The sequence below is a fragment of the Atractosteus spatula genome, chromosome 5 (genome assembly GCF_055471065.1).
Source record: "Atractosteus spatula isolate fAtrSpa1 chromosome 5, fAtrSpa1.hap1, whole genome shotgun sequence".
NCBI lineage: Eukaryota > Metazoa > Chordata > Actinopteri > Semionotiformes > Lepisosteidae > Atractosteus > Atractosteus spatula.
The window spans coordinates 6991310-7016675 of NC_142710.1; the positions used below are offsets into that span (position 1 = coordinate 6991310).

The 25366-nt window shown below is 51.8% G+C and overlaps 38 non-coding genes across 38 annotated transcripts; 19 read left to right on the forward strand and 19 right to left on the reverse strand.

Moving 5' to 3' along the window:
* Positions 1 to 580: 580 nt before the first annotated feature.
* On the forward strand, positions 581 to 879 carry LOC148833771 (signal recognition particle RNA). The gene has a single exon (XR_016091186.1).
* Positions 880 to 1209: 330 nt separating this feature from the next.
* On the reverse strand, positions 1210 to 1281 carry trnap-agg (transfer RNA proline (anticodon AGG)). Its single transcript has one exon. It is a non-coding gene; the product is annotated as a tRNA-Pro (tRNA).
* A 617-nt stretch (positions 1282 to 1898) lies between these two features.
* LOC148833773 (signal recognition particle RNA) lies at positions 1899 to 2197 on the forward strand. The gene has a single exon (XR_016091187.1).
* Positions 2198 to 2527: 330 nt separating this feature from the next.
* On the reverse strand, positions 2528 to 2599 carry trnap-agg (transfer RNA proline (anticodon AGG)). Its single transcript has one exon. It is a non-coding gene; the product is annotated as a tRNA-Pro (tRNA).
* A 617-nt stretch (positions 2600 to 3216) lies between these two features.
* LOC148833775 (signal recognition particle RNA) lies at positions 3217 to 3515 on the forward strand. The gene has a single exon (XR_016091202.1).
* Positions 3516 to 3845: 330 nt separating this feature from the next.
* Positions 3846 to 3917, reverse strand: trnap-agg (transfer RNA proline (anticodon AGG)). The gene has a single exon. It is a non-coding gene; the product is annotated as a tRNA-Pro (tRNA).
* Positions 3918 to 4534: 617 nt separating this feature from the next.
* Positions 4535 to 4833, forward strand: LOC148833777 (signal recognition particle RNA). The gene has a single exon (XR_016091188.1).
* Positions 4834 to 5163: 330 nt separating this feature from the next.
* Positions 5164 to 5235, reverse strand: trnap-agg (transfer RNA proline (anticodon AGG)). The gene has a single exon. It is a non-coding gene; the product is annotated as a tRNA-Pro (tRNA).
* A 617-nt stretch (positions 5236 to 5852) lies between these two features.
* LOC148833779 (signal recognition particle RNA) lies at positions 5853 to 6151 on the forward strand. Its single transcript, XR_016091189.1, has one exon.
* A 330-nt stretch (positions 6152 to 6481) lies between these two features.
* trnap-agg (transfer RNA proline (anticodon AGG)) lies at positions 6482 to 6553 on the reverse strand. The gene has a single exon. It is a non-coding gene; the product is annotated as a tRNA-Pro (tRNA).
* A 617-nt stretch (positions 6554 to 7170) lies between these two features.
* On the forward strand, positions 7171 to 7469 carry LOC148833781 (signal recognition particle RNA). Its single transcript, XR_016091190.1, has one exon.
* Positions 7470 to 7799: 330 nt separating this feature from the next.
* On the reverse strand, positions 7800 to 7871 carry trnap-agg (transfer RNA proline (anticodon AGG)). Its single transcript has one exon. It is a non-coding gene; the product is annotated as a tRNA-Pro (tRNA).
* A 617-nt stretch (positions 7872 to 8488) lies between these two features.
* On the forward strand, positions 8489 to 8787 carry LOC148833783 (signal recognition particle RNA). Its single transcript, XR_016091191.1, has one exon.
* Positions 8788 to 9117: 330 nt separating this feature from the next.
* On the reverse strand, positions 9118 to 9189 carry trnap-agg (transfer RNA proline (anticodon AGG)). The gene has a single exon. It is a non-coding gene; the product is annotated as a tRNA-Pro (tRNA).
* A 617-nt stretch (positions 9190 to 9806) lies between these two features.
* LOC148833785 (signal recognition particle RNA) lies at positions 9807 to 10105 on the forward strand. The gene has a single exon (XR_016091192.1).
* A 330-nt stretch (positions 10106 to 10435) lies between these two features.
* trnap-agg (transfer RNA proline (anticodon AGG)) lies at positions 10436 to 10507 on the reverse strand. The gene has a single exon. It is a non-coding gene; the product is annotated as a tRNA-Pro (tRNA).
* A 617-nt stretch (positions 10508 to 11124) lies between these two features.
* On the forward strand, positions 11125 to 11423 carry LOC148833787 (signal recognition particle RNA). The gene has a single exon (XR_016091193.1).
* Positions 11424 to 11753: 330 nt separating this feature from the next.
* On the reverse strand, positions 11754 to 11825 carry trnap-agg (transfer RNA proline (anticodon AGG)). Its single transcript has one exon. It is a non-coding gene; the product is annotated as a tRNA-Pro (tRNA).
* Positions 11826 to 12442: 617 nt separating this feature from the next.
* On the forward strand, positions 12443 to 12741 carry LOC148833789 (signal recognition particle RNA). Its single transcript, XR_016091194.1, has one exon.
* Positions 12742 to 13071: 330 nt separating this feature from the next.
* On the reverse strand, positions 13072 to 13143 carry trnap-agg (transfer RNA proline (anticodon AGG)). The gene has a single exon. It is a non-coding gene; the product is annotated as a tRNA-Pro (tRNA).
* A 617-nt stretch (positions 13144 to 13760) lies between these two features.
* Positions 13761 to 14059, forward strand: LOC148833791 (signal recognition particle RNA). Its single transcript, XR_016091195.1, has one exon.
* A 330-nt stretch (positions 14060 to 14389) lies between these two features.
* Positions 14390 to 14461, reverse strand: trnap-agg (transfer RNA proline (anticodon AGG)). Its single transcript has one exon. It is a non-coding gene; the product is annotated as a tRNA-Pro (tRNA).
* Positions 14462 to 15078: 617 nt separating this feature from the next.
* On the forward strand, positions 15079 to 15377 carry LOC148833793 (signal recognition particle RNA). The gene has a single exon (XR_016091196.1).
* Positions 15378 to 15707: 330 nt separating this feature from the next.
* Positions 15708 to 15779, reverse strand: trnap-agg (transfer RNA proline (anticodon AGG)). Its single transcript has one exon. It is a non-coding gene; the product is annotated as a tRNA-Pro (tRNA).
* Positions 15780 to 16396: 617 nt separating this feature from the next.
* Positions 16397 to 16695, forward strand: LOC148833795 (signal recognition particle RNA). Its single transcript, XR_016091197.1, has one exon.
* A 330-nt stretch (positions 16696 to 17025) lies between these two features.
* Positions 17026 to 17097, reverse strand: trnap-agg (transfer RNA proline (anticodon AGG)). Its single transcript has one exon. It is a non-coding gene; the product is annotated as a tRNA-Pro (tRNA).
* Positions 17098 to 17714: 617 nt separating this feature from the next.
* LOC148833797 (signal recognition particle RNA) lies at positions 17715 to 18013 on the forward strand. Its single transcript, XR_016091198.1, has one exon.
* A 330-nt stretch (positions 18014 to 18343) lies between these two features.
* On the reverse strand, positions 18344 to 18415 carry trnap-agg (transfer RNA proline (anticodon AGG)). The gene has a single exon. It is a non-coding gene; the product is annotated as a tRNA-Pro (tRNA).
* A 617-nt stretch (positions 18416 to 19032) lies between these two features.
* Positions 19033 to 19331, forward strand: LOC148833799 (signal recognition particle RNA). Its single transcript, XR_016091216.1, has one exon.
* Positions 19332 to 19661: 330 nt separating this feature from the next.
* trnap-agg (transfer RNA proline (anticodon AGG)) lies at positions 19662 to 19733 on the reverse strand. The gene has a single exon. It is a non-coding gene; the product is annotated as a tRNA-Pro (tRNA).
* A 617-nt stretch (positions 19734 to 20350) lies between these two features.
* Positions 20351 to 20649, forward strand: LOC148833801 (signal recognition particle RNA). The gene has a single exon (XR_016091199.1).
* A 330-nt stretch (positions 20650 to 20979) lies between these two features.
* On the reverse strand, positions 20980 to 21051 carry trnap-agg (transfer RNA proline (anticodon AGG)). The gene has a single exon. It is a non-coding gene; the product is annotated as a tRNA-Pro (tRNA).
* Positions 21052 to 21668: 617 nt separating this feature from the next.
* LOC148833803 (signal recognition particle RNA) lies at positions 21669 to 21967 on the forward strand. Its single transcript, XR_016091222.1, has one exon.
* A 330-nt stretch (positions 21968 to 22297) lies between these two features.
* Positions 22298 to 22369, reverse strand: trnap-agg (transfer RNA proline (anticodon AGG)). Its single transcript has one exon. It is a non-coding gene; the product is annotated as a tRNA-Pro (tRNA).
* Positions 22370 to 22986: 617 nt separating this feature from the next.
* On the forward strand, positions 22987 to 23285 carry LOC148833805 (signal recognition particle RNA). The gene has a single exon (XR_016091139.1).
* Positions 23286 to 23615: 330 nt separating this feature from the next.
* Positions 23616 to 23687, reverse strand: trnap-agg (transfer RNA proline (anticodon AGG)). The gene has a single exon. It is a non-coding gene; the product is annotated as a tRNA-Pro (tRNA).
* Positions 23688 to 24304: 617 nt separating this feature from the next.
* Positions 24305 to 24603, forward strand: LOC148833807 (signal recognition particle RNA). The gene has a single exon (XR_016091200.1).
* A 330-nt stretch (positions 24604 to 24933) lies between these two features.
* On the reverse strand, positions 24934 to 25005 carry trnap-agg (transfer RNA proline (anticodon AGG)). Its single transcript has one exon. It is a non-coding gene; the product is annotated as a tRNA-Pro (tRNA).
* Between the last annotated feature and the right edge of the window lie 361 nt (positions 25006 to 25366).

Sequence of the window (25366 nt, forward strand, 5' to 3'; positions counted from 1 at the left end):
TTGTAAAAAAAAGGAGAGAGGGACAGATGTGAACGGTTTTCCAAAGGATGAAAGTCGCCTTCATATATTCACATTTGCGACCCATTTCGCACTCTTCAGCGTAATGATATTTCCCCCAAAAGTGGTTTAAATCTCAAAAGGAAGAAGACTTCTTAATGTCGTAATGTACAGTACTTGCAATCGTTTCACTGTGGAATTCTGTTTCTTCTCGTGAAAAATCTCCGTGCTCCGCCGACTTCTCTCTAGGACAGCCCGCCGTAACTTTAAGCGAGGGGCCTGAACCAAGTGCTGGAAGAGCGGGTGTCGTGACTTTTTTTGCATTTCAGCTCAAGTGATGTCAAAGCAAAGAAGAACGGGTGTAATGCGTGCGTTCTAGAAAGTCTACGAGAGCAATACTGCCAGCTGGTGCTTTTTGGACGAGCTCGACAACAGGACAGGACGAAGCATTTTTCAGCAGTTTTTTCCGCATTTTTCGGGGCAGCCACCTGCCAGCCTGAGATCCTAGCGTTTCAAACCCGAGCTGTCCCCTGGGCTTGGCTCACAGCACACGAAGATGAGAAAAAGAGCGAGGCTGCTTCTCGCCGGGCGTGGTGGCGCACGCCTGTAATCCAAGCTGCCGGGAGGCTGAGACCGAGGGACCGCTTGCGCTCGGGAGTTCTGCACAGCAGTGGGCTGTGTTGATCGGGGGTCCGCAGCGTCTTCGGCACCAATATGGTGATCCCGGGGGAGCTTGGGCTCACCAGGTTGTCTAAAGAGGGGTGTACCAACCCAGGTCGGAAACGGAGCAGGTGAAAGCCCCCGTGCTGATGCGTGCTGGGACAGCTCCTGTGAGCAGCAGCTGTCGTGCAGCCCGGGCAACAGAGTGGGACGCGGTCTTTTGCCCCAACTTTGGAAGGAGGGAATCTTCATCTGTGTCCGGGGTGTTAGAGTCAAGTTTGTTGCTTTTGTTTAGTCTCTTTGATTTTCTTTTGTTTGCGTGGGTCGTTAGTTTTTCCTTTGTAGTTTTTTTCTTCTGCTCTGAACCCTTTAATACATTGTCTTTGAATTGTATGACATCCGCTCAAGTGTTGTCAAAGCAAGGATGGACGGGTAAAATGCCTGCCTTCCTGGCGTCTTGCAACACGAGAACGGCGGTGAAGCAGTTCGCTTTGCGTGGGCAGAGCACAAGTGGGAAAGCCTCTCTCTTACGCACGAGTCAGAGCACAAAACGGGCTCGTCCGGGATTTGAACCCGGGACCTCTCGCACCCTAAGCGAGAATCATACCCCTAGACCAACGAGCCATTCGCAGAAGGGGCGCTGGCTGTTTGCCACTACCCGTTGTAAAAAAAAGGAGAGAGGGACAGATGTGAACGGTTTTCCAAAGGATGAAAGTCGCCTTCATATATTCACATTTGCGACCCATTTCGCACTCTTCAGCGTAATGATATTTCCCCCAAAAGTGGTTTAAATCTCAAAAGGAAGAAGACTTCTTAATGTCGTAATGTACAGTACTTGCAATCGTTTCACTGTGGAATTCTGTTTCTTCTCGTGAAAAATCTCCGTGCTCCGCCGACTTCTCTCTAGGACAGCCCGCCGTAACTTTAAGCGAGGGGCCTGAACCAAGTGCTGGAAGAGCGGGTGTCGTGACTTTTTTTGCATTTCAGCTCAAGTGATGTCAAAGCAAAGAAGAACGGGTGTAATGCGTGCGTTCTAGAAAGTCTACGAGAGCAATACTGCCAGCTGGTGCTTTTTGGACGAGCTCGACAACAGGACAGGACGAAGCATTTTTCAGCAGTTTTTTCCGCATTTTTCGGGGCAGCCACCTGCCAGCCTGAGATCCTAGCGTTTCAAACCCGAGCTGTCCCCTGGGCTTGGCTCACAGCACACGAAGATGAGAAAAAGAGCGAGGCTGCTTCTCGCCGGGCGTGGTGGCGCACGCCTGTAATCCAAGCTGCCGGGAGGCTGAGACCGAGGGACCGCTTGCGCTCGGGAGTTCTGCACAGCAGTGGGCTGTGTTGATCGGGGGTCCGCAGCGTCTTCGGCACCAATATGGTGATCCCGGGGGAGCTTGGGCTCACCAGGTTGTCTAAAGAGGGGTGTACCAACCCAGGTCGGAAACGGAGCAGGTGAAAGCCCCCGTGCTGATGCGTGCTGGGACAGCTCCTGTGAGCAGCAGCTGTCGTGCAGCCCGGGCAACAGAGTGGGACGCGGTCTTTTGCCCCAACTTTGGAAGGAGGGAATCTTCATCTGTGTCCGGGGTGTTTGAGTCAAGTTTGTTGCTTTTGTTTAGTCTCTTTGATTTTCTTTTGTTTGCGTGGGTCGTTAGTTTTTCCTTTGTAGTTTTTTTCTTCTGCTCTGAACCCTTTAATACATTGTCTTTGAATTGTATGACATCCGCTCAAGTGTTGTCAAAGCAAGGATGGACGGGTAAAATGCCTGCCTTCCTGGCGTCTTGCAACACGAGAACGGCGGTGAAGCAGTTCGCTTTGCGTGGGCAGAGCACAAGTGGGAAAGCCTCTCTCTTACGCACGAGTCAGAGCACAAAACGGGCTCGTCCGGGATTTGAACCCGGGACCTCTCGCACCCTAAGCGAGAATCATACCCCTAGACCAACGAGCCATTCGCAGAAGGGGCGCTGGCTGTTTGCCACTACCCGTTGTAAAAAAAAGGAGAGAGGGACAGATGTGAACGGTTTTCCAAAGGATGAAAGTCGCCTTCATATATTCACATTTGCGACCCATTTCGCACTCTTCAGCGTAATGATATTTCCCCCAAAAGTGGTTTAAATCTCAAAAGGAAGAAGACTTCTTAATGTCGTAATGTACAGTACTTGCAATCGTTTCACTGTGGAATTCTGTTTCTTCTCGTGAAAAATCTCCGTGCTCCGCCGACTTCTCTCTAGGACAGCCCGCCGTAACTTTAAGCGAGGGGCCTGAACCAAGTGCTGGAAGAGCGGGTGTCGTGACTTTTTTTGCATTTCAGCTCAAGTGATGTCAAAGCAAAGAAGAACGGGTGTAATGCGTGCGTTCTAGAAAGTCTACGAGAGCAATACTGCCAGCTGGTGCTTTTTGGACGAGCTCGACAACAGGACAGGACGAAGCATTTTTCAGCAGTTTTTTCCGCATTTTTCGGGGCAGCCACCTGCCAGCCTGAGATCCTAGCGTTTCAAACCCGAGCTGTCCCCTGGGCTTGGCTCACAGCACACGAAGATGAGAAAAAGAGCGAGGCTGCTTCTCGCCGGGCGTGGTGGCGCACGCCTGTAATCCAAGCTGCCGGGAGGCTGAGACCAAGGGACCGCTTGCGCTCGGGAGTTCTGCACAGCAGTGGGCTGTGTTGATCGGGGGTCCGCAGCGTCTTCGGCACCAATATGGTGATCCCGGGGGAGCTTGGGCTCACCAGGTTGTCTAAAGAGGGGTGTACCAACCCAGGTCGGAAACGGAGCAGGTGAAAGCCCCCGTGCTGATGCGTGCTGGGACAGCTCCTGTGAGCAGCAGCTGTCGTGCAGCCCGGGCAACAGAGTGGGACGCGGTCTTTTGCCCCAACTTTGGAAGGAGGGAATCTTCATCTGTGTCCGGGGTGTTAGAGTCAAGTTTGTTGCTTTTGTTTAGTCTCTTTGATTTTCTTTTGTTTGCGTGGGTCGTTAGTTTTTCCTTTGTAGTTTTTTTCTTCTGCTCTGAACCCTTTAATACATTGTCTTTGAATTGTATGACATCCGCTCAAGTGTTGTCAAAGCAAGGATGGACGGGTAAAATGCCTGCCTTCCTGGCGTCTTGCAACACGAGAACGGCGGTGAAGCAGTTCGCTTTGCGTGGGCAGAGCACAAGTGGGAAAGCCTCTCTCTTACGCACGAGTCAGAGCACAAAACGGGCTCGTCCGGGATTTGAACCCGGGACCTCTCGCACCCTAAGCGAGAATCATACCCCTAGACCAACGAGCCATTCGCAGAGGGGGCGCTGGCTGTTTGCCACTACTCGTTGTAAAAAAAAGGAGAGAGGGACAGATGTGAACGGTTTTCCAAAGGATGAAAGTCGCCTTCATATATTCACATTTGCGACCCATTTCGCACTCTTCAGCGTAATGATATTTCCCCCAAAAGTGGTTTAAATCTCAAAAGGAAGAAGACTTCTTAATGTCGTAATGTACAGTACTTGCAATCGTTTCACTGTGGAATTCTGTTTCTTCTCGTGAAAAATCTCCGTGCTCCGCCGACTTCTCTCTAGGACAGCCCGCCGTAACTTTAAGCGAGGGGCCTGAACCAAGTGCTGGAAGAGCGGGTGTCGTGACTTTTTTTGCATTTCAGCTCAAGTGATGTCAAAGCAAAGAAGAACGGATGTAATGCGTGCGTTCTAGAAAGTCTACGAGAGCAATACTGCCAGCTGGTGCTTTTTGGACGAGCTCGACAACAGGACAGGACGAAGCATTTTTCAGCAGTTTTTTCCGCATTTTTCGGGGCAGCCACCTGCCAGCCTGAGATCCTAGCGTTTCAAACCCGAGCTGTCCCCTGGGCTTGGCTCATAGCACACGAAGATGAGAAAAAGAGCGAGGCTGCTCCTCGCCGGGCGTGGTGGCGCACGCCTGTAATCCAAGCTGCCGGGAGGCTGAGACCGAGGGACCGCTTGCGCTCGGGAGTTCTGCACAGCAGTGGGCTGTGTTGATCGGGGGTCCGCAGCGTCTTCGGCACCAATATGGTGATCCCGGGGGAGCTTGGGCTCACCAGGTTGTCTAAAGAGGGGTGTACCAACCCAGGTCGGAAACGGAGCAGGTGAAAGCCCCCGTGCTGATGCGTGCTGGGACAGCTCCTGTGAGCAGCAGCTGTCGTGCAGCCCGGGCAACAGAGTGGGACGCGGTCTTTTGCCACAACTTTGGAAGGAGGGAATCTTCATCTGTGTCCGGGGTGTTAGAGTCAAGTTTGTTGCTTTTGTTTAGTCTCTTTGATTTTCTTTTGTTTGCGTGGGTCGTTAGTTTTTCCTTTGTAGTTTTTTTCTTCTGCTCTGAACCCTTTAATACATTGTCTTTGAATTGTATGACATCCGCTCAAGTGTTGTCAAAGCAAGGATGGACGGGTAAAATGCCTGCCTTCCTGGCGTCTTGCAACACGAGAACGGCGGTGAAGCAGTTCGCTTTGCGTGGGCAGAGGACAAGTGGGAAAGCCTCTCGCTTACGCACGAGTCAGAGCACAAAACGGGCTCGTCCGGGATTTGAACCCGGGACCTCTCGCACCCTAAGCGAGAATCATACCCCTAGACCAACGAGACACTCGCGGAGGGGTTGCTGGCTGTTTGCCAGTACTCGTTGTAAAAAAAAGGAGAGAGGGACAGATGTGAACGGTTTTCCAAAGGATGAAAGTCGCCTTCATATATTCACATTTGCGACCCATTTCGCACTCTTCAGCGTAATGATATTTCCCCCAAAAGTGGTTTAAATCTCAAAAGGAAGAAGACTTCTTAATGTCGTAATGTACAGTACTTGCAATCGTTTCACTGTGGAATTCTGTTTCTTCTCGTGAAAAATCTCCGTGCTCCGCCGACTTCTCTCTAGGACAGCCCGCCGTAACTTTAAGCGAGGGGCCTGAACCAAGTGCTGGAAGAGCGGGTGTCGTGACTTTTTTTGCATTTCAGCTCAAGTGATGTCAAAGCAAAGAAGAACGGATGTAATGCGTGCGTTCTAGAAAGTCTACGAGAGCAATACTGCCAGCTGGTGCTTTTTGGACGAGCTCGACAACAGGACAGGACGAAGCATTTTTCAGCAGTTTTTTCCGCATTTTTCGGGGCAGCCACCTGCCAGCCTGAGATCCTAGCGTTTCAAACCCGAGCTGTCCCCTGGGCTTGGCTCACAGCACACGAAGATGAGAAAAAGAGCGAGGCTGCTCCTCGCCGGGCGTGGTGGCGCACGCCTGTAATCCAAGCTGCCGGGAGGCTGAGACCGAGGGACCGCTTGCGCTCGGGAGTTCTGCACAGCAGTGGGCTGTGTTGATCGGGGGTCCGCAGCGTCTTCGGCACCAATATGGTGATCCCGGGGGAGCTTGGGCTCACCAGGTTGTCTAAAGAGGGGTGTACCAACCCAGGTCGGAAACGGAGCAGGTGAAAGCCCCCGTGCTGATGCGTGCTGGGACAGCTCCTGTGAGCAGCAGCTGTCGTGCAGCCCGGGCAACAGAGTGGGACGCGGTCTTTTGCCACAACTTTGGAAGGAGGGAATCTTCATCTGTGTCCGGGGTGTTAGAGTCAAGTTTGTTGCTTTTGTTTAGTCTCTTTGATTTTCTTTTGTTTGCGTGGGTCGTTAGTTTTTCCTTTGTAGTTTTTTTCTTCTGCTCTGAACCCTTTAATACATTGTCTTTGAATTGTATGACATCCGCTCAAGTGTTGTCAAAGCAAGGATGGACGGGTAAAATGCCTGCCTTCCTGGCGTCTTGCAACACGAGAACGGCGGTGAAGCAGTTCGCTTTGCGTGGGCAGAGGACAAGTGGGAAAGCCTCTCGCTTACGCACGAGTCAGAGCACAAAACGGGCTCGTCCGGGATTTGAACCCGGGACCTCTCGCACCCTAAGCGAGAATCATACCCCTAGACCAACGAGACACTCGCGGAGGGGTTGCTGGCTGTTTGCCAGTACTCGTTGTAAAAAAAAGGAGAGAGGGACAGATGTGAACGGTTTTCCAAAGGATGAAAGTCGCCTTCATATATTCACATTTGCGACCCATTTCGCACTCTTCAGCGTAATGATATTTCCCCCAAAAGTGGTTTAAATCTCAAAAGGAAGAAGACTTCTTAATGTCGTAATGTACAGTACTTGCAATCGTTTCACTGTGGAATTCTGTTTCTTCTCGTGAAAAATCTCCGTGCTCCGCCGACTTCTCTCTAGGACAGCCCGCCGTAACTTTAAGCGAGGGGCCTGAACCAAGTGCTGGAAGAGCGGGTGTCGTGACTTTTTTTGCATTTCAGCTCAAGTGATGTCAAAGCAAAGAAGAACGGATGTAATGCGTGCGTTCTAGAAAGTCTACGAGAGCAATACTGCCAGCTGGTGCTTTTTGGACGAGCTCGACAACAGGACAGGACGAAGCATTTTTCAGCAGTTTTTTCCGCATTTTTCGGGGCAGCCACCTGCCAGCCTGAGATCCTAGCGTTTCAAACCCGAGCTGTCCCCTGGGCTTGGCTCACAGCACACGAAGATGAGAAAAAGAGCGAGGCTGCTCCTCGCCGGGCGTGGTGGCGCACGCCTGTAATCCAAGCTGCCGGGAGGCTGAGACCGAGGGACCGCTTGCGCTCGGGAGTTCTGCACAGCAGTGGGCTGTGTTGATCGGGGGTCCGCAGCGTCTTCGGCACCAATATGGTGATCCCGGGGGAGCTTGGGCTCACCAGGTTGTCTAAAGAGGGGTGTACCAACCCAGGTCGGAAACGGAGCAGGTGAAAGCCCCCGTGCTGATGCGTGCTGGGACAGCTCCTGTGAGCAGCAGCTGTCGTGCAGCCCGGGCAACAGAGTGGGACGCGGTCTTTTGCCACAACTTTGGAAGGAGGGAATCTTCATCTGTGTCCGGGGTGTTAGAGTCAAGTTTGTTGCTTTTGTTTAGTCTCTTTGATTTTCTTTTGTTTGCGTGGGTCGTTAGTTTTTCCTTTGTAGTTTTTTTCTTCTGCTCTGAACCCTTTAATACATTGTCTTTGAATTGTATGACATCCGCTCAAGTGTTGTCAAAGCAAGGATGGACGGGTAAAATGCCTGCCTTCCTGGCGTCTTGCAACACGAGAACGGCGGTGAAGCAGTTCGCTTTGCGTGGGCAGAGGACAAGTGGGAAAGCCTCTCGCTTACGCACGAGTCAGAGCACAAAACGGGCTCGTCCGGGATTTGAACCCGGGACCTCTCGCACCCTAAGCGAGAATCATACCCCTAGACCAACGAGACACTCGCGGAGGGGTTGCTGGCTGTTTGCCAGTACTCGTTGTAAAAAAAAGGAGAGAGGGACAGATGTGAACGGTTTTCCAAAGGATGAAAGTCGCCTTCATATATTCACATTTGCGACCCATTTCGCACTCTTCAGCGTAATGATATTTCCCCCAAAAGTGGTTTAAATCTCAAAAGGAAGAAGACTTCTTAATGTCGTAATGTACAGTACTTGCAATCGTTTCACTGTGGAATTCTGTTTCTTCTCGTGAAAAATCTCCGTGCTCCGCCGACTTCTCTCTAGGACAGCCCGCCGTAACTTTAAGCGAGGGGCCTGAACCAAGTGCTGGAAGAGCGGGTGTCGTGACTTTTTTTGCATTTCAGCTCAAGTGATGTCAAAGCAAAGAAGAACGGATGTAATGCGTGCGTTCTAGAAAGTCTACGAGAGCAATACTGCCAGCTGGTGCTTTTTGGACGAGCTCGACAACAGGACAGGACGAAGCATTTTTCAGCAGTTTTTTCCGCATTTTTCGGGGCAGCCACCTGCCAGCCTGAGATCCTAGCGTTTCAAACCCGAGCTGTCCCCTGGGCTTGGCTCACAGCACACGAAGATGAGAAAAAGAGCGAGGCTGCTTCTCGCCGGGCGTGGTGGCGCACGCCTGTAATCCAAGCTGCCGGGAGGCTGAGACCGAGGGACCGCTTGCGCTCGGGAGTTCTGCACAGCAGTGGGCTGTGTTGATCGGGGGTCCGCAGCGTCTTCGGCACCAATATGGTGATCCCGGGGGAGCTTGGGCTCACCAGGTTGTCTAAAGAGGGGTGTACCAACCCAGGTCGGAAACGGAGCAGGTGAAAGCCCCCGTGCTGATGCGTGCTGGGACAGCTCCTGTGAGCAGCAGCTGTCGTGCAGCCCGGGCAACAGAGTGGGACGCGGTCTTTTGCCACAACTTTGGAAGGAGGGAATCTTCATCTGTGTCCGGGGTGTTAGAGTCAAGTTTGTTGCTTTTGTTTAGTCTCTTTGATTTTCTGTTGTTTGCGTGGGTCGTTAGTTTTTCCTTTGTAGTTTTTTTCTTCTGCTCTGAACCCTTTAATACATTGTCTTTGAATTGTATGACATCCGCTCAAGTGTTGTCAAAGCAAGGATGGACGGGTAAAATGCCTGCCTTCCTGGCGTCTTGCAACACGAGAACGGCGGTGAAGCAGTTCGCTTTGCGTGGGCAGAGCACAAGTGGGAAAGCCTCTCTCTTACGCACGAGTCAGAGCACAAAACGGGCTCGTCCGGGATTTGAACCCGGGACCTCTCGCACCCTAAGCGAGAATCATACCCCTAGACCAACGAGCCATTCGCAGAAGGGGCGCTGGCTGTTTGCCACTACCCGTTGTAAAAAAAAGGAGAGAGGGACAGATGTGAACGGTTTTCCAAAGGATGAAAGTCGCCTTCATATATTCACATTTGCGACCCATTTCGCACTCTTCAGCGTAATGATATTTCCCCCAAAAGTGGTTTAAATCTCAAAAGGAAGAAGACTTCTTAATGTCGTAATGTACAGTACTTGCAATCGTTTCACTGTGGAATTCTGTTTCTTCTCGTGAAAAATCTCCGTGCTCCGCCGACTTCTCTCTAGGACAGCCCGCCGTAACTTTAAGCGAGGGGCCTGAACCAAGTGCTGGAAGAGCGGGTGTCGTGACTTTTTTTGCATTTCAGCTCAAGTGATGTCAAAGCAAAGAAGAACGGATGTAATGCGTGCGTTCTAGAAAGTCTACGAGAGCAATACTGCCAGCTGGTGCTTTTTGGACGAGCTCGACAACAGGACAGGACGAAGCATTTTTCAGCAGTTTTTTCCGCATTTTTCGGGGCAGCCACCTGCCAGCCTGAGATCCTAGCGTTTCAAACCCGAGCTGTCCCCTGGGCTTGGCTCACAGCACACGAAGATGAGAAAAAGAGCGAGGCTGCTCCTCGCCGGGCGTGGTGGCGCACGCCTGTAATCCAAGCTGCCGGGAGGCTGAGACCGAGGGACCGCTTGCGCTCGGGAGTTCTGCACAGCAGTGGGCTGTGTTGATCGGGGGTCCGCAGCGTCTTCGGCACCAATATGGTGATCCCGGGGGAGCTTGGGCTCACCAGGTTGTCTAAAGAGGGGTGTACCAACCCAGGTCGGAAACGGAGCAGGTGAAAGCCCCCGTGCTGATGCGTGCTGGGACAGCTCCTGTGAGCAGCAGCTGTCGTGCAGCCCGGGCAACAGAGTGGGACGCGGTCTTTTGCCACAACTTTGGAAGGAGGGAATCTTCATCTGTGTCCGGGGTGTTAGAGTCAAGTTTGTTGCTTTTGTTTAGTCTCTTTGATTTTCTTTTGTTTGCGTGGGTCGTTAGTTTTTCCTTTGTAGTTTTTTTCTTCTGCTCTGAACCCTTTAATACATTGTCTTTGAATTGTATGACATCCGCTCAAGTGTTGTCAAAGCAAGGATGGACGGGTAAAATGCCTGCCTTCCTGGCGTCTTGCAACACGAGAACGGCGGTGAAGCAGTTCGCTTTGCGTGGGCAGAGGACAAGTGGGAAAGCCTCTCGCTTACGCACGAGTCAGAGCACAAAACGGGCTCGTCCGGGATTTGAACCCGGGACCTCTCGCACCCTAAGCGAGAATCATACCCCTAGACCAACGAGACACTCGCGGAGGGGTTGCTGGCTGTTTGCCAGTACTCGTTGTAAAAAAAAGGAGAGAGGGACAGATGTGAACGGTTTTCCAAAGGATGAAAGTCGCCTTCATATATTCACATTTGCGACCCATTTCGCACTCTTCAGCGTAATGATATTTCCCCCAAAAGTGGTTTAAATCTCAAAAGGAAGAAGACTTCTTAATGTCGTAATGTACAGTACTTGCAATCGTTTCACTGTGGAATTCTGTTTCTTCTCGTGAAAAATCTCCGTGCTCCGCCGACTTCTCTCTAGGACAGCCCGCCGTAACTTTAAGCGAGGGGCCTGAACCAAGTGCTGGAAGAGCGGGTGTCGTGACTTTTTTTGCATTTCAGCTCAAGTGATGTCAAAGCAAAGAAGAACGGATGTAATGCGTGCGTTCTAGAAAGTCTACGAGAGCAATACTGCCAGCTGGTGCTTTTTGGACGAGCTCGACAACAGGACAGGACGAAGCATTTTTCAGCAGTTTTTTCCGCATTTTTCGGGGCAGCCACCTGCCAGCCTGAGATCCTAGCGTTTCAAACCCGAGCTGTCCCCTGGGCTTGGCTCACAGCACACGAAGATGAGAAAAAGAGCGAGGCTGCTTCTCGCCGGGCGTGGTGGCGCACGCCTGTAATCCAAGCTGCCGGGAGGCTGAGACCGAGGGACCGCTTGCGCTCGGGAGTTCTGCACAGCAGTGGGCTGTGTTGATCGGGGGTCCGCAGCGTCTTCGGCACCAATATGGTGATCCCGGGGGAGCTTGGGCTCACCAGGTTGTCTAAAGAGGGGTGTACCAACCCAGGTCGGAAACGGAGCAGGTGAAAGCCCCCGTGCTGATGCGTGCTGGGACAGCTCCTGTGAGCAGCAGCTGTCGTGCAGCCCGGGCAACAGAGTGGGACGCGGTCTTTTGCCACAACTTTGGAAGGAGGGAATCTTCATCTGTGTCCGGGGTGTTAGAGTCAAGTTTGTTGCTTTTGTTTAGTCTCTTTGATTTTCTGTTGTTTGCGTGGGTCGTTAGTTTTTCCTTTGTAGTTTTTTTCTTCTGCTCTGAACCCTTTAATACATTGTCTTTGAATTGTATGACATCCGCTCAAGTGTTGTCAAAGCAAGGATGGACGGGTAAAATGCCTGCCTTCCTGGCGTCTTGCAACACGAGAACGGCGGTGAAGCAGTTCGCTTTGCGTGGGCAGAGCACAAGTGGGAAAGCCTCTCTCTTACGCACGAGTCAGAGCACAAAACGGGCTCGTCCGGGATTTGAACCCGGGACCTCTCGCACCCTAAGCGAGAATCATACCCCTAGACCAACGAGCCATTCGCAGAAGGGGCGCTGGCTGTTTGCCACTACCCGTTGTAAAAAAAAGGAGAGAGGGACAGATGTGAACGGTTTTCCAAAGGATGAAAGTCGCCTTCATATATTCACATTTGCGACCCATTTCGCACTCTTCAGCGTAATGATATTTCCCCCAAAAGTGGTTTAAATCTCAAAAGGAAGAAGACTTCTTAATGTCGTAATGTACAGTACTTGAAATCGTTTCACTGTGGAATTCTGTTTGTTCTCGTGAAAAATCTCCGTGCTCCGCCGACTTCTCTCTAGGACAGCCCGCCGTAACTTTAAGCGAGGGGCCTGAACCAAGTGCTGGAAGAGCGGGTGTCGTGACTTTTTTTGCATTTCAGCTCAAGTGATGTCAAAGCAAAGAAGAACGGATGTAATGCGTGCGTTCTAGAAAGTCTACGAGAGCAATACTGCCAGCTGGTGCTTTTTGGACGAGCTCGACAACAGGACAGGACGAAGCATTTTTCAGCAGTTTTTTCCGCATTTTTCGGGGCAGCCACCTGCCAGCCTGAGATCCTAGCGTTTCAAACCCGAGCTGTCCCCTGGGCTTGGCTCACAGCACACGAAGATGAGAAAAAGAGCGAGGCTGCTTCTCGCCGGGCGTGGTGGCGCACGCCTGTAATCCAAGCTGCCGGGAGGCTGAGACCGAGGGACCGCTTGCGCTCGGGAGTTCTGCACAGCAGTGGGCTGTGTTGATCGGGGGTCCGCAGCGTCTTCGGCACCAATATGGTGATCCCGGGGGAGCTTGGGCTCACCAGGTTGTCTAAAGAGGGGTGTACCAACCCAGGTCGGAAACGGAGCAGGTGAAAGCCCCCGTGCTGATGCGTGCTGGGACAGCTCCTGTGAGCAGCAGCTGTCGTGCAGCCCGGGCAACAGAGTGGGACGCGGTCTTTTGCCACAACTTTGGAAGGAGGGAATCTTCATCTGTGTCCGGGGTGTTAGAGTCAAGTTTGTTGCTTTTGTTTAGTCTCTTTGATTTTCTGTTGTTTGCGTGGGTCGTTAGTTTTTCCTTTGTAGTTTTTTTCTTCTGCTCTGAACCCTTTAATACATTGTCTTTGAATTGTATGACATCCGCTCAAGTGTTGTCAAAGCAAGGATGGACGGGTAAAATGCCTGCCTTCCTGGCGTCTTGCAACACGAGAACGGCGGTGAAGCAGTTCGCTTTGCGTGGGCAGAGCACAAGTGGGAAAGCCTCTCTCTTACGCACGAGTCAGAGCACAAAACGGGCTCGTCCGGGATTTGAACCCGGGACCTCTCGCACCCTAAGCGAGAATCATACCCCTAGACCAACGAGCCATTCGCAGAAGGGGCGCTGGCTGTTTGCCACTACCCGTTGTAAAAAAAAGGAGAGAGGGACAGATGTGAACGGTTTTCCAAAGGATGAAAGTCGCCTTCATATATTCACATTTGCGACCCATTTCGCACTCTTCAGCGTAATGATATTTCCCCCAAAAGTGGTTTAAATCTCAAAAGGAAGAAGACTTCTTAATGTCGTAATGTACAGTACTTGAAATCGTTTCACTGTGGAATTCTGTTTGTTCTCGTGAAAAATCTCCGTGCTCCGCCGACTTCTCTCTAGGACAGCCCGCCGTAACTTTAAGCGAGGGGCCTGAACCAAGTGCTGGAAGAGCGGGTGTCGTGACTTTTTTTGCATTTCAGCTCAAGTGATGTCAAAGCAAAGAAGAACGGATGTAATGCGTGCGTTCTAGAAAGTCTACGAGAGCAATACTGCCAGCTGGTGCTTTTTGGACGAGCTCGACAACAGGACAGGACGAAGCATTTTTCAGCAGTTTTTTCCGCATTTTTCGGGGCAGCCACCTGCCAGCCTGAGATCCTAGCGTTTCAAACCCGAGCTGTCCCCTGGGCTTGGCTCACAGCACACGAAGATGAGAAAAAGAGCGAGGCTGCTTCTCGCCGGGCGTGGTGGCGCACGCCTGTAATCCAAGCTGCCGGGAGGCTGAGACCGAGGGACCGCTTGCGCTCGGGAGTTCTGCACAGCAGTGGGCTGTGTTGATCGGGGGTCCGCAGCGTCTTCGGCACCAATATGGTGATCCCGGGGGAGCTTGGGCTCACCAGGTTGTCTAAAGAGGGGTGTACCAACCCAGGTCGGAAACGGAGCAGGTGAAAGCCCCCGTGCTGATGCGTGCTGGGACAGCTCCTGTGAGCAGCAGCTGTCGTGCAGCCCGGGCAACAGAGTGGGACGCGGTCTTTTGCCACAACTTTGGAAGGAGGGAATCTTCATCTGTGTCCGGGGTGTTAGAGTCAAGTTTGTTGCTTTTGTTTAGTCTCTTTGATTTTCTGTTGTTTGCGTGGGTCGTTAGTTTTTCCTTTGTAGTTTTTTTCTTCTGCTCTGAACCCTTTAATACATTGTCTTTGAATTGTATGACATCCGCTCAAGTGTTGTCAAAGCAAGGATGGACGGGTAAAATGCCTGCCTTCCTGGCGTCTTGCAACACGAGAACGGCGGTGAAGCAGTTCGCTTTGCGTGGGCAGAGCACAAGTGGGAAAGCCTCTCTCTTACGCACGAGTCAGAGCACAAAACGGGCTCGTCCGGGATTTGAACCCGGGACCTCTCGCACCCTAAGCGAGAATCATACCCCTAGACCAACGAGCCATTCGCAGAAGGGGCGCTGGCTGTTTGCCACTACCCGTTGTAAAAAAAAGGAGAGAGGGACAGATGTGAACGGTTTTCCAAAGGATGAAAGTCGCCTTCATATATTCACATTTGCGACCCATTTCGCACTCTTCAGCGTAATGATATTTCCCCCAAAAGTGGTTTAAATCTCAAAAGGAAGAAGACTTCTTAATGTCGTAATGTACAGTACTTGCAATCGTTTCACTGTGGAATTCTGTTTGTTCTCGTGAAAAATCTCCGTGCTCCGCCGACTTCTCTCTAGGACAGCCCGCCGTAACTTTAAGCGAGGGGCCTGAACCAAGTGCTGGAAGAGCGGGTGTCGTGACTTTTTTTGCATTTCAGCTCAAGTGATGTCAAAGCAAAGAAGAACGGATGTAATGCGTGCGTTCTAGAAAGTCTACGAGAGCAATACTGCCAGCTGGTGCTTTTTGGACGAGCTCGACAACAGGACAGGACGAAGCATTTTTCAGCAGTTTTTTCCGCATTTTTCGGGGCAGCCACCTGCCAGCCTGAGATCCTAGCGTTTCAAACCCGAGCTGTCCCCTGGGCTTGGCTCACAGCACACGAAGATGAGAAAAAGAGCGAGGCTGCTTCTCGCCGGGCGTGGTGGCGCACGCCTGTAATCCAAGCTGCCGGGAGGCTGAGACCGAGGGACCGCTTGCGCTCGGGAGTTCTGCACAGCAGTGGGCTGTGTTGATCGGGGGTCCGCAGCGTCTTCGGCACCAATATGGTGATCCCGGGGGAGCTTGGGCTCACCAGGTTGTCTAAAGAGGGGTGTACCAACCCAGGTCGGAAACGGAGCAGGTGAAAGCCCCCGTGCTGATGCGTGCTGGGACAGCTCCTGTGAGCAGCAGCTGTCGTGCAGCCCGGGCAACAGAGTGGGACGCGGTCTTTTGCCACAACTTTGGAAGGAGGGAATCTTCATCTGTGTCCGGGGTGTTAGAGTCAAGTTTGTTGCTTTTGTTTAGTCTCTTTGATTTTCTGTTGTTTGCGTGGGTCGTTAGTTTTTCCTTTCTAGTTTTTTTCTTCTGCTCTGAACACTTTAATACATTGTCTTTGAATTGTATGACATCCGCTCAAGTGTTGTCAAAGCAAGGATGGACGGGTAAAATGCCTGCCTTCCTGGCGTCTTGCAACACGAGAACGGCGGTGAAGCAGTTCGCTTTGCGTGGGCAGAGCACAAGTGGGAAAGCCTCTCTCTTACGCACGAGTCAGAGCACAAAACGGGCTCGTCCGGGATTTGAACCCGGGACCTCTCGCACCCTAAGCGAGAATCATACCCCTAGACCAACGAGCCATTCGCAGAAGGGGCGCTGGCTGTTTGCCACTACCCGTTGTAAAAAAAAGGAGAGAGGGACAGATGTGAACGGTTTTCCAAAGGATGAAAGTCGCCTTCATATATTCACATTTGCGACCCATTTCGCACTCTTCAGCGTAATGATATTTCCCCCAAAAGTGGTTTAAATCTCAAAAGGAAGAAGACTTCTTAATGTCGTAATGTACAGTACTTGCAATCGTTTCACTGTGGAATTCTGTTTCTTCTCGTGAAAAATCTCCGTGCTCCGCCGACTTCTCTCTAGGACAGCCCGCCGTAACTTTAAGCGAGGGGCCTGAACCAAGTGCTGGAAGAGCGGGTGTCGTGACTTTTTTTGCATTTCAGCTCAAGTGATGTCAAAGCAAAGAAGAACGGATGTAATGCGTGCGTTCTAGAAAGTCTACGAGAGCAATACTGCCAGCTGGTGCTTTTTGGACGAGCTCGACAACAGGACAGGACGAAGCATTTTTCAGCAGTTTTTTCCGCATTTTTCGGGGCAGCCACCTGCCAGCCTGAGATCCTAGCGTTTCAAACCCGAGCTGTCCCCTGGGCTTGGCTCACAGCACACGAAGATGAGAAAAAGAGCGAGGCTGCTTCTCGCCGGGCGTGGTGGCGCACGCCTGTAATCCAAGCTGCCGGGAGGCTGAGACCGAGGGACCGCTTGCGCTCGGGAGTTCTGCACAGCAGTGGGCTGTGTTGATCGGGGGTCCGCAGCGTCTTCGGCACCAATATGGTGATCCCGGGGGAGCTTGGGCTCACCAGGTTGTCTAAAGAGGGGTGTACCAACCCAGGTCGGAAACGGAGCAGGTGAAAGCCCCCGTGCTGATGCGTGCTGGGACAGCTCCTGTGAGCAGCAGCTGTCGTGCAGCCCGGGCAACAGAGTGGGACGCGGTCTTTTGCCACAACTTTGGAAGGAGGGAATCTTCATCTGTGTCCGGGGTGTTAGAGTCAAGTTTGTTGCTTTTGTTTAGTCTCTTTGATTTTCTTTTGTTTGCGTGGGTCGTTAGTTTTTCCTTTGTAGTTTTTTTCTTCTGCTCTGAACCCTTTAATACATTGTCTTTGAATTGCATGACATCCGCTCAAGTGTTGTCAAAGCAAGCATGGACGGGTAAAATGCCTGCCTTCCTGGCGTCTTGCAACACGAGAACGGCGGTGAAGCAGTTCGCTTTGCGTGGGCAGAGCACAAGTGGGAAAGCCTCTCTCTTACGCACGAGTCAGAGCACAAAACGGGCTCGTCCGGGATTTGAACCCGGGACCTCTCGCACCCTAAGCGAGAATCATACCCCTAGACCAACGAGCCATTCGCAGAAGGGGTGCTGGCTGTTTGCCACTACTCGTTGTAAAAAAAAAGAGAGAGGGACAGATGTGAACGGTTTTCCAAAGGATGAAAGTCGCCTTCATATATTCACATTTGCGACCCATTTCGCACTCTTCAGCGTAATGATATTTCCCCCAAAAGTGGTTTAAATCTCAAAAGGAAGAAGACTTCTTAATGTCGTAATGTACAGTACTTGCAATCGTTTCACTGTGGAATTCTGTTTCTTCTCGTGAAAAATCTCCGTGCTCCGCCGACTTCTCTCTAGGACAGCCCGCCGTAACTTTAAGCGAGGGGCCTGAACCAAGTGCTGGAAGAGCGGGTGTCGTGACTTTTTTTGCATTTCAGCTCAAGTGATGTCAAAGCAAAGAAGAACGGATGTAATGCGTGCGTTCTAGAAAGTCTACGAGAGCAATACTGCCAGCTGGTGCTTTTTGGACGAGCTCGACAACAGGACAGGACGAAGCATTTTTCAGCAGTTTTTTCCGCATTTTTCGGGGCAGCCACCTGCCAGCCTGAGATCCTAGCGTTTCAAACCCGAGCTGTCCCCTGGGCTTGGCTCACAGCACACGAAGATGAGAAAAAGAGCGAGGCTGCTTCTCGCCGGGCGTGGTGGCGCACGCCTGTAATCCAAGCTGCCGGGAGGCTGAGACCGAGGGACCGCTTGCGCTCGGGAGTTCTGCACAGCAGTGGGCTGTGTTGATCGGGGGTCCGCAGCGTCTTCGGCACCAATATGGTGATCCCGGGGGAGCTTGGGCTCACCAGGTTGTCTAAAGAGGGGTGTACCAACCCAGGTCGGAAACGGAGCAGGTGAAAGCCCCCGTGCTGATGCGTGCTGGGACAGCTCCTGTGAGCAGCAGCTGTCGTGCAGCCCGGGCAACAGAGTGGGACGCGGTCTTTTGCCACAACTTTGGAAGGAGGGAATCTTCATCTGTGTCCGGGGTGTTAGAGTCAAGTTTGTTGCTTTTGTTTAGTCTCTTTGATTTTCTGTTGTTTGCGTGGGTCGTTAGTTTTTCCTTTGTAGTTTTTTTCTTCTGCTCTGAACCCTTTAATACATTGTCTTTGAATTGTATGACATCCGCTCAAGTGTTGTCAAAGCAAGGATGGACGGGTAAAATGCCTGCCTTCCTGGCGTCTTGCAACACGAGAACGGCGGTGAAGCAGTTCGCTTTGCGTGGGCAGAGCACAAGTGGGAAAGCCTCTCTCTTACGCACGAGTCAGAGCACAAAACGGGCTCGTCCGGGATTTGAACCCGGGACCTCTCGCACCCTAAGCGAGAATCATACCCCTAGACCAACGAGCCATTCGCAGAAGGGGCGCTGGCTGTTTGCCACTACCCGTTGTAAAAAAAAGGAGAGAGGGACAGATGTGAACGGTTTTCCAAAGGATGAAAGTCGCCTTCATATATTCACATTTGCGACCCATTTCGCACTCTTCAGCGTAATGATATTTCCCCCAAAAGTGGTTTAAATCTCAAAAGGAAGAAGACTTCTTAATGTCGTAATGTACAGTACTTGCAATCGTTTCACTGTGGAATTCTGTTTCTTCTCGTGAAAAATCTCCGTGCTCCGCCGACTTCTCTCTAGGACAGCCCGCCGTAACTTTAAGCGAGGGGCCTGAACCAAGTGCTGGAAGAGCGGGTGTCGTGACTTTTTTTGCATTTCAGCTCAAGTGATGTCAAAGCAAAGAAGAACGGATGTAATGCGTGCGTTCTAGAAAGTCTACGAGAGCAATACTGCCAGCTGGTGCTTTTTGGACGAGCTCGACAACAGGACAGGACGAAGCATTTTTCAGCAGTTTTTTCCGCATTTTTCGGGGCAGCCACCTGCCAGCCTGAGATCCTAGCGTTTCAAACCCGAGCTGTCCCCTGGGCTTGGCTCACAGCACACGAAGATGAGAAAAAGAGCGAGGCTGCTTCTCGCCGGGCGTGGTGGCGCACGCCTGTAATCCAAGCTGCCGGGAGGCTGAGACCGAGGGACCGCTTGCGCTCGGGAGTTCTGCACAGCAGTGGGCTGTGTTGATCGGGGGTCCGCAGCGTCTTCGGCACCAATATGGTGATCCCGGGGGAGCTTGGGCTCACCAGGTTGTCTAAAGAGGGGTGTTCCAACCCAGGTCGGAAACGGAGCAGGTGAAAGCCCCCGTGCTGATGCGTGCTGGGACAGCTCCTGTGAGCAGCAGCTGTCGTGCAGCCCGGGCAACAGAGTGGGACGCGGTCTTTTGCCACAACTTTGGAAGGAGGGAATCTTCATCTGTGTCCGGGGTGTTAGAGTCAAGTTTGTTGCTTTTGTTTAGTCTCTTTGATTTTCTGTTGTTTGCGTGGGTCGTTAGTTTTTCCTTTGTAGTTTTTTTCTTCTGCTCTGAACCCTTTAATACATTGTCTTTGAATTGTATGACATCCGCTCAAGTGTTGTCAAAGCAAGGATGGACGGGTAAAATGCCTGCCTTCCTGGCGTCTTGCAACACGAGAACGGCGGTGAAGCAGTTCGCTTTGCGTGGGCAGAGCACAAGTGGGAAAGCCTCTCTCTTACGCACGAGTCAGAGCACAAAACGGGCTCGTCCGGGATTTGAACCCGGGACCTCTCGCACCCTAAGCGAGAATCATACCCCTAGACCAACGAGCCATTCGCAGAAGGGGCGCTGGCTGTTTGCCACTACCCGTTGTAAAAAAAAGGAGAGAGGGACAGATGTGAACGGTTTTCCAAAGGATGAAAGTCGCCTTCATATATTCACATTTGCGACCCATTTCGCACTCTTCAGCGTAATGATATTTCCCCCAAAAGTGGTTTAAATCTCAAAAGGAAGAAGACTTCTTAATGTCGTAATGTACAGTACTTGCAATCGTTTCACTGTGGAATTCTGTTTCTTCTCGTGAAAAATCTCCGTGCTCCGCCGACTTCTCTCTAGGACAGCCCGCCGTAACTTTAAGCGAGGGGCCTGAACCAAGTGCTGGAAGAGCGGGTGTCGTGACTTTTTTTGCATTTCAGCTCAAGTGATGTCAAAGCAAAGAAGAACGGATGTAATGCGTGCGTTCTAGAAAGTCTACGAGAGCAATACTGCCAGCTGGTGCTTTTTGGACGAGCTCGACAACAGGACAGGACGAAGCATTTTTCAGCAGTTTTTTCCGCATTTTTCGGGGCAGCCACCTGCCAGCCTGAGATCCTAGCGTTTCAAACCCGAGCTGTCCCCTGGGCTTGGCTCACAGCACACGAAGATGAGAAAAAGAGCGAGGCTGCTTCTCGCCGGGCGTGGTGGCGCACGCCTGTAATCCAAGCTGCCGGGAGGCTGAGACCGAGGGACCGCTTGCGCTCGGGAGTTCTGCACAGCAGTGGGCTGTGTTGATCGGGGGTCCGCAGCGTCTTCGGCACCAATATGGTGATCCCGGGGGAGCTTGGGCTCACCAGGTTGTCTAAAGAGGGGTGTACCAACCCAGGTCGGAAACGGAGCAGGTGAAAGCCCCCGTGCTGATGCGTGCTGGGACAGCTCCTGTGAGCAGCAGCTGTCGTGCAGCCCGGGCAACAGAGTGGGACGCGGTCTTTTGCCACAACTTTGGAAGGAGGGAATCTTCATCTGTGTCCGGGGTGTTAGAGTCAAGTTTGTTGCTTTTGTTTAGTCTCTTTGATTTTCTTTTGTTTGCGTGGGTCGTTAGTTTTTCCTTTGTAGTTTTTTTCTTCTGCTCTGAACCCTTTAATACATTGTCTTTGAATTGCATGACATCCGCTCAAGTGTTGTCAAAGCAAGCATGGACGGGTAAAATGCCTGCCTTCCTGGCGTCTTGCAACACGAGAACGGCGGTGAAGCAGTTCGCTTTGCGTGGGCAGAGCACAAGTGGGAAAGCCTCTCTCTTACGCACGAGTCAGAGCACAAAACGGGCTCGTCCGGGATTTGAACCCGGGACCTCTCGCACCCTAAGCGAGAATCATACCCCTAGACCAACGAGCCATTCGCAGAAGGGGTGCTGGCTGTTTGCCACTACTCGTTGTAAAAAAAAGGAGAGAGGGACAGATGTGAACGGTTTTCCAAAGGATGAAAGTCGCCTTCATATATTCACATTTGCGACCCATTTCGCACTCTTCAGCGTAATGATATTTCCCCCAAAAGTGGTTTAAATCTCAAAAGGAAGAAGACTTCTTAATGTCGCAATGTACAGTACTTGCAATCGTTTCACTGTGGAATTCTGTTTCTTCTCGTGAAAAATCTCCGTGCTCCGCCGACTTCTCTCTAGGACAGCCCGCCGTAACTTTAAGCGAGGGGCCTGAACCAAGTGCTGGAAGAGCGGGTGTCGTGACTTTTTTTGCATTTCAGCTCAAGTGATGTCAAAGCAAAGAAGAACGGATGTAATGCGTGCGTTCTAGAAAGTCTACGAGAGCAATACTGCCAGCTGGTGCTTTTTGGACGAGCTCGACAACAGGACAGGACGAAGCATTTTTCAGCAGTTTTTTCCGCATTTTTCGGGGCAGCCACCTGCCAGCCTGAGATCCTAGCGTTTCAAACCCGAGCTGTCCCCTGGGCTTGGCTCACAGCACACGAAGATGAGAAAAAGAGCGAGGCTGCTTCTCGCCGGGCGTGGTGGCGCACGCCTGTAATCCAAGCTGCCGGGAGGCTGAGACCGAGGGACCGCTTGCGCTCGGGAGTTCTGCACAGCAGTGGGCTGTGTTGATCGGGGGTCCGCAGCGTCTTCGGCACCAATATGGTGATCCCGGGGGAGCTTGGGCTCACCAGGTTGTCTAAAGAGGGGTGTACCAACCCAGGTCGGGAACGGAGCAGGTGAAAGCCCCCGTGCTGATGCGTGCTGGGACAGCTCCTGTGAGCAGCAGCTGTCGTGCAGCCCGGGCAACAGAGTGGGACGCGGTCTTTTGCCACAACTTTGGAAGGAGGGAATCTTCATCTGTGTCCGGGGTGTTAGAGTCAAGTTTGTTGCTTTTGTTTAGTCTCTTTGATTTTCTTTTGTTTGCGTGGGTCGTTAGTTTTTCCTTTGTAGTTTTTTTCTTCTGCTCTGAACCCTTTAATACATTGTCTTTGAATTGCATGACATCCGCTCAAGTGTTGTCAAAGCAAGGATGGACGGGTAAAATGCCTGCCTTCCTGGCGTCTTGCAACACGAGAACGGCGGTGAAGCAGTTCGCTTTGCGTGGGCAGAGCACAAGTGGGAAAGCCTCTCTCTTACGCACGAGTCAGAGCACAAAACGGGCTCGTCCGGGATTTGAACCCGGGACCTCTCGCACCCTAAGCGAGAATCATACCCCTAGACCAACGAGCCATTCGCAGAAGGGGCGCTGGCTGTTTGCCACTACCCGTTGTAAAAAAAAGGAGAGAGGGACAGATGTGAACGGTTTTCCAAAGGATGAAAGTCGCCTTCATATATTCACATTTGCGACCCATTTCGCACTCTTCAGCGTAATGATATTTCCCCCAAAAGTGGTTTAAATCTCAAAAGGAAGAAGACTTCTTAATGTCGTAATGTACAGTACTTGCAATCGTTTCACTGTGGAATTCTGTTTCTTCTCGTGAAAAATCTCCGTGCTCCGCCGACTTCTCTCTAGGACAGCCCGCCGTAACTTTAAGCGAGGGGCCTGAACCAAGTGCTGGAAGAGCGGGTGTCGTGACTTTTTTTGCATTTCAGCTCAAGTGATGTCAAAGCAAAGAAGAACGGATGTAATGCGTGCGTTCTAGAAAGTCTACGAGAGCAATACTGCCAGCTGGTGCTTTTTGGACGAGCTCGACAACAGGACAGGACGAAGCATTTTTCAGCAGTTTTTTCCGCATTTTTCGGGGCAGCCACCTGCCAGCCTGAGATCCTAGCGTTTCAAACCCGAGCTGTCCCCTGGGCTTGGCTCACAGCACACGAAGATGAGAAAAAGAGCGAGGCTGCTTCTCGCCGGGCGTGGTGGCGCACGCCTGTAATCCAAGCTGCCGGGAGGCTGAGACCGAGGGACCGCTTGCGCTCGGGAGTTCTGCACAGCAGTGGGCTGTGTTGATCGGGGGTCCGCAGCGTCTTCGGCACCAATATGGTGATCCCGGGGGAGCTTGGGCTCACCAGGTTGTCTAAAGACGGGTGTTCCAACCCAGGTCGGAAACGGAGCAGGTGAAAGCCCCCGTGCTGATGCGTGCTGGGACAGCTCCTGTGAGCAGCAGCTGTCGTGCAGCCCGGGCAACAGAGTGGGACGCGGTCTTTTGCCACAACTTTGGAAGGAGGGAATCTTCATCTGTGACCGGGGTGTTAGAGTCAAGTTTGTTGCTTTTGTTTAGTCTCTTTGATTTTCTTTTGTTTGCGTGGGTCGTTAGTTTTTCCTTTGTAGTTTTTTTCTTCTGCTCTGAACCCTTTAATACATTGTCTTTGAATTGCATGACATCCGCTCAAGTGTTGTCAAAGCAAGGATGGACGGGTAAAATGCCTGCCTTCCTGGCGTCTTGCAACACGAGAACGGCGGTGAAGCAGTTCGCTTTGCGTGGGCAGAGCACAAGTGGGAAAGCCTCTCTCTTACGCACGAGTCAGAGCACAAAACGGGCTCGTCCGGGATTTGAACCCGGGACCTCTCGCACCCTAAGCGAGAATCATACCCCTAGACCAACGAGCCATTCGCAGAAGGGGCGCTGGCTGTTTGCCACTACTCGTTGTAAAAAAAAGGAGAGAGGGACAGATGTGAACGGTTTTCCAAAGGATGAAAGTCGCCTTCATATATTCACATTTGCGACCCATTTCGCACTCTTCAGCGTAATGATATTTCCCCCAAAAGTGGTTTAAATCTCAAAAGGAAGAAGACTTCTTAATGTCGTAATGTACAGTACTTGCAATCGTTTCACTGTGGAATTCTGTTTCTTCTCGTGAAAAATCTCCGTGCTCCGCCGACTTCTCTCTAGGACAGCCCGCCGTAACTTTAAGCGAGGGGCCTGAACCAAGTGCTGGAAGAGCGGGTGTCGTGACTTTTTTTGCATTTCAGCTCAAGTGATGTCAAAGCAAAGAAGAACGGATGTAATGCGTGCGTTCTAGAAAGTCTACGAGAGCAATACTGCCAGCTGGTGCTTTTTGGACGAGCTCGACAACAGGACAGGACGAAGCATTTTTCAGCAGTTTTTTCCGCATTTTTCGGGGCAGCCACCTGCCAGCCTGAGATCCTAGCGTTTCAAACCCGAGCTGTCCCCTGGGCTTGGCTCACAGCACACGAAGATGAGAAAAAGAGCGAGGCTGCTTCTCGCCGGGCGTGGTGGCGCACGCCTGTAATCCAAGCTGCCGGGAGGCTGAGACCGAGGGACCGCTTGCGCTCGGGAGTTCTGCACAGCAGTGGGCTGTGTTGATCGGGGGTCCGCAGCGTCTTCGGCACCAATATGGTGATCCCGGGGGAGCTTGGGCTCACCAGGTTGTCTAAAGAGGGGTGTACCAACCCAGGTCGGAAACGGAGCAGGTGAAAGCCCCCGTGCTGATGCGTGCTGGGACAGCTCCTGTGAGCAGCAGCTGTCGTGCAGCCCGGGCAACAGAGTGGGACGCGGTCTTTTGCCACAACTTTGGAAGGAGGGAATCTTCATCTGTGTCCGGGGTGTTAGAGTCAAGTTTGTTGCTTTTGTTTAGTCTCTTTGATTTTCTTTTGTTTGCGTGGGTCGTTAGTTTTTCCTTTGTAGTTTTTTTCTTCTGCTCTGAACCCTTTAATACATTGTCTTTGAATTGTATGACATCCGCTCAAGTGTTGTCAAAGCAAGGATGGACGGGTAAAATGCCTGCCTTCCTGGCGTCTTGCAACACGAGAACGGCGGTGAAGCAGTTCGCTTTGCGTGGGCAGAGCACAAGTGGGAAAGCCTCTCTCTTACGCACGAGTCAGAGCACAAAACGGGCTCGTCCGGGATTTGAACCCGGGACCTCTCGCACCCTAAGCGAGAATCATACCCCTAGACCAACGAGCCATTCGCAGAAGGGGCGCTGGCTGTTTGCCACTACCCGTTGTAAAAAAAAGGAGAGAGGGACAGATGTGAACGGTTTTCCAAAGGATGAAAGTCGCCTTCATATATTCACATTTGCGACCCATTTCGCACTCTTCAGCGTAATGATATTTCCCCCAAAAGTGGTTTAAATCTCAAAAGGAAGAAGACTTCTTAATGTCGTAATGTACAGTACTTGCAATCGTTTCACTGTGGAATTCTGTTTCTTCTCGTGAAAAATCTCCGTGCTCCGCCGACTTCTCTCTAGGACAGCCCGCCGTAACTTTAAGCGAGGGGCCTGAACCAAGTGCTGGAAGAGCGGGTGTCGTGACTTTTTTTGCATTTC